Source organism: Engraulis encrasicolus, chromosome 16, assembly GCF_034702125.1.
Source record: "Engraulis encrasicolus isolate BLACKSEA-1 chromosome 16, IST_EnEncr_1.0, whole genome shotgun sequence".
NCBI classification, from domain to species: Eukaryota; Metazoa; Chordata; class Actinopteri; order Clupeiformes; family Engraulidae; genus Engraulis; species Engraulis encrasicolus.
Genome location: NC_085872.1, coordinates 26,694,697 through 26,699,501, shown reverse-complemented (window position 1 = coordinate 26,699,501; position 4,805 = coordinate 26,694,697). Strand labels below are relative to the sequence as shown.

General features: G+C 40.7%; 1 long non-coding RNA gene across 1 annotated transcript in view; it reads right to left on the bottom strand.

Annotated features, from left to right (window-relative positions):
- Positions 1–4,805, bottom strand: part of LOC134465490 (uncharacterized) — a 5,423-nt gene extending 618 nt beyond the window's left edge. The window contains exons 1-6 of the long non-coding RNA XR_010038162.1: positions 4,642–4,805; positions 3,918–4,027; positions 3,324–3,406; positions 2,808–2,906; positions 2,172–2,270; positions 1–1,181 (exon numbers count right to left, since the gene is read on the bottom strand). The exon at positions 1–1,181 is cut by the window's left edge and continues 207 nt beyond it. This is a non-coding gene — a long non-coding RNA (uncharacterized LOC134465490). The remainder of the gene's footprint in view (positions 1,182–2,171; positions 2,271–2,807; positions 2,907–3,323; positions 3,407–3,917; positions 4,028–4,641) is intronic.

Genomic DNA, 4,805 nt, shown 5'->3' with positions numbered 1-4,805 from the left:
AGTGTTTTATTTCACCTTTATTTTGGAATTCCCAGATGCCAGTTTAAATCAGCTGAAATAACTTACAGTATTAAGTAATGTGCCATTTATATTTTTTTTTTAAAAAAACAACAACAAAAAAACAAACAAACAAACAAAAAACTTATACACTGCATACCCCTACTTGAATAAAAATAACATTTTGTTAAACAGGTGCATGAGTAAGGGACAGCTCTTCCACATACCCATGTCATTGTAATGGGGGCAGGCGTTTGTTTACATTTCAAAAAAACATCTTCATTTATTCCCAATAACATTCAAAAGGTTATGCAACATCAGCAGACAACTAGCAAACAGACAGTGATACCTTTTGGGATGGTATTTGGATTAGGCCTATGTTAAGAAGGTTTTTAATACAATCAAAGTCTGCCCCCATTAGAATAGCTCAGATCTCAGAAAGAGCTGAGTCAAAAGAATGCCATCATCACCGGGTAGCCTACTGACAAGTCAAGGGTAGCATGAGCTATACAACAGCATATTGAAATTGGCAGAAACTATCTTTTAAGAGACAAATGGTTGAGTAATCCAGTGCCACTTTGATGTTATGGGCATTCTAATTTACCAGAAATCACCAGACATAACCTTCCATTCATTTTCAATGGTTTTTTTTCTTCTGGTGAGTTAGAATGTCCATACCACCAAAGCACCAAAGCGTGGTATGGAAATCTATGGGACAATGAAGAGGGAAGTGTGGGTGACCAGATCACAAAAAAAACAGCTGGCATCAAAGCATCAAGGATATCTGGGCTTCTATAACCCTGATGCAATGCCACTGCCCATTGACTTCAATGGTGCGACACCTTCCATTCTGACACACATTGAGACACACTGCCATGCAAAGCAAGTAAGAGTGTGGGAAGATATAATCACAAATAGTAGCTACATTCCTGTCCTGATGCATCTGCCAGATGGCAATCTAGCAAAGAACTTGTGCCGAGGGTGCAGTAACACATGGAGAACCATGATGTGACGCAGTATGTGATGGTTTATTAGCAGTTTTGTGGTTGTAGTGTCTTCTACAGGGTTCACAAGAAGTGTAGATTTTGCAGAGGTTTTGGTGGCCCATGACTGGTCCTGGATGGTGCACCACCTCCACCGAATCTCCCCTGATGCTGATGAGTTGGACATGCTGGAAATGTCATCTAAAGTTTGGCAAAGAGAGAAGATTAGAGGAGAGTGCGTGCGTGCGTGCGTGTGTGTGTGTTATTAACCCATTTTAACCTGATGCTGCATACACGATGCATTGTCCAAGGCGCCTAAAGTGACATGGGTGCATTCCAATATGCAGACTCCTGTCCATTCTCATGCAAGATGATGGTCTTGGCTTTTAAATGCAACTAATTTCATGTTTTTATGTGCCTCAGAGGCTGAGCAAGTTAGGTTTTTACCGCCCCTGGCAAAAAGTATGGAATCACCTGTCGTGGAGGATGTTCATTCAGTCATTTTTATTTTTTAGAAATATGATGGATCACAGACCTGACTCAGAACTGAACTCATTTCAAAGGGCAACTGTCTGGCCTTAAGAAACACCAAAAGAAATCATGAAAAGTAATTCCATTAGTAAGTAAGAGTTACTTTTTTAGAGCATGCATAGGGAAAAAAAATATGGAATGACTCAGCTCTGAGGAAAAAAATATGGAATCATGAAAAACAAACACACAAACAAGCACTTCAAAAACTTTTTCTGGATTTTGGAACAACGTACAGCCTCGGAGTAATAGTATTAATGAGAAAAAACGGTATCCTTTATCAATTTGGCTTCAAATGTCTCTGATTACAGTGACAGAACATCTTGGGACCTTGCCATTGACCATTTAAAAGTGATACTGTCCCATTTTTGGAAATAAGCTCATATTACACATCCCCTTGAGTTAAATAACTGACTTTTACCTTTCTCCTGTACTTTCAACCGTTCTCTGAGAACGGCAGTGCAAATTTTACCTCCGAGCTAGCAGTTAACATGGACTCCTATGAGACCAGTTAGCCGCCAGCTGAAATGAGTTCAGTTCTGAGTCGGGTCTGTGATCCATCATATTTCTAAAAAATAAAAACGACTGAATGAACATCCTCCACGACAGGTGATTCCATACTTTTTGCCAGGGGCTGTATATGGGTTGTAATAACCAACCTACCGTAGAGCACATTTGTTGTCAATGAGTAATGTCGTTGACCGCCCTCCTCCTCCAGGTGAGCCATTCGTGTACATCCGTGGACTGGCAGCAACACAGCATCTGAACAGACAAAATCCAAGGCGACATTGCAGTACAAAAATATTAGATTACAGTCTTGCATTACATTTTGTGGTAATGCAGTTATGAGTGTTACAACACACCCCAGTTGCAGGCTTATTATTGTGCTTCTGGGTTCACTCTGTTTATCTAAGTGGCCTCTGTCTTCAGTCTACAAGAAAGTAAGCTGTATCTGTTGTGTCTCATCTGAATTTTAATATAATACTCCTCTTGTAGAATATACCCCATGTGGACTTTGGGAATCATAGACGTTTTGACATTTATTTTTTCCACAATTAAGACCTCTGTGTCATATTCCCAAGGAATGGTAGCATCGCATCTGCTCTGCTGTGCTGAGTCAAAGTAATTCATAAGCCTACTGGTTGTGTTTTCCCTGCCCATTCACAACTTTGATGGCCTGCAATTTATTCAGATGTGTTCTACAACTTTTTGATGAAACTTCCATTTTACATTTGATACCACAAACTAGGCTTACTTGTTGTGCTGTGTGGATTTTTGTTAAGCAGGGATCTCACTTACCAATTAGCATGTTCTCCTCTTGTTACCAGCATCAGTCTGAACCTGACTGGACACATGTGCACGTCACCATATGTGAACTCTGAGGGCAAGTGTAGAAGCCTGGCAAATAAAGACAGGAATAAGTCTCAGTATCACTGTAGGCTGTACAGCAGGGGTGGGCAACTTTCATTATAAGGTGGGCCAACATTTTTAATTACCACAATCAGTGGGCCACATCACCACGCACTTGAGAGAATTTACAAAAGGATACTTCACTTTTTCTTTATTTATACCTGAATGCTTACACTATTGATTTATAGGGGGTTAAAAACTGTCCTTTTTCTTTTTTAAAAAAGTGAGAAGTTGGGCTGCATGTGGCGCCCGAGCCTCCAGTTGCCCATCCCTGCTGTACAGTATCCTAACAGAAAGGCTCTCATAGTATTTCAAATAATGGTCTATATAAAAACGGGTTATAATAGGTACAGTGCAGCATAAACAGGGTTGAGGGGGTGGTTTCTTTTATTTCGTTGTACCTACCGAGTAGTTTAGCCAATGTCTGTGTGACACGTTCATGCTGCCACCTCCACAGCATCCTCTTCACAACCGCAGGGGCAAAACACCTGAAAACATAATAATGTAATCCTTTTTCAGTCCAAGATATAGACTAGAAAATGAGTGACAGCATCACAATCAGGTATGCAAGTGTAGTGGACCCCCCAATTTTTGTCTTTTTGTTATTCCCTTATTCTCACTCCCTGTCTTTTTGTTGTCCTGTCAGAAGTTGTCTTTTAGTTTAATTATGCTGTTGCACGTTCTCGCCAATAGATGGCATCATAGGACCAGCAATGAGTGCAGAGACCCTCTATGGTGCAGTAGCCAGTGACTTCGGTCACATAAAGAACGAAACGTGGAAGTGACAGGCTTTGTTATGATACAGAAGGCAGCAGTGTCAGCTGTACAGTTATGCTGAGGAAAATGTAAATAAACAACGAACTCAGCAAAACTCAACACACTTGAGGACCTTATGGATTGAGTGTGCAACATAAGCATTCACGCAATAATGCCACCAGGTCACATTTAAGATTTAACTAGGAGTATTTTGTTATGGATCTTATGTAGTGATAGACTTACCATTTCTTGTTATGGCATATCTGGCCTATTCCCAAGAGAAGGCTGATGTCCCAGTCTGTTGATCTGATTTTGACGTCGGCAAGATGCTTCGTGCTGTCTGGGTTTCAAACCTAGTGGTGAAATGACAAGGGATTTTATGTAAACAAAATGCTTATTTCAGTAAGTGTACATACAGTAAACAGATCTAAGAAGTTCCCAGAGCACCCTACGATAGCTGGCATGGTTGGCACAAAGACCCAAAGAGCAAAATTGTCCCAAGATTGTCTTCCAAACAATTCCACTCCAAACATTTTCCTTCTGAAATAAACAATGTCCATATCCAATCAAACCTCAGTAGGCAGCTATCTCGTCAGGTCGGCCTTACCATAGACACATCTGTGGCCCGTAAATTTACAATCTCAAACGTCATCACCATATAAGCCATGGCACAACACAAGCGTTTATTTTTATAATAAACAAGATATCTCGGCACGTTTGCGCTAGTTATCTGCACACTGATTGTTAGCGAATGCCCGAAATAGTGTAGAGCTAGCTGCCATTTATATATGTTATGCTAGCTAGGGTCAAGTCATCTCATCCAAACTAGCCACAGTAAGGGGGGAATTACGCTTCAAATGAACGGGAATGACTAAAAACTTTAGAAATATATTGTTAGAATGTACCGTATACAAGGTTAGTCTATGAGGTTAAATAGTTTTCTTACATATATATCTCAGTTACGTACCTTATCTTCTGCACGAATCGAGGCCTCCTGTTTCATTGGCACGAATGAATGAAAAATCCTGTCAGGGAGCGGAGCAGTTAACTGCAGCCGTTTGTTTACAGTTGTTACCAGGGCAACGCAGCTAGGACCCCAAAGCGACAGATAAGGCAGAAGCGACAGGTAAG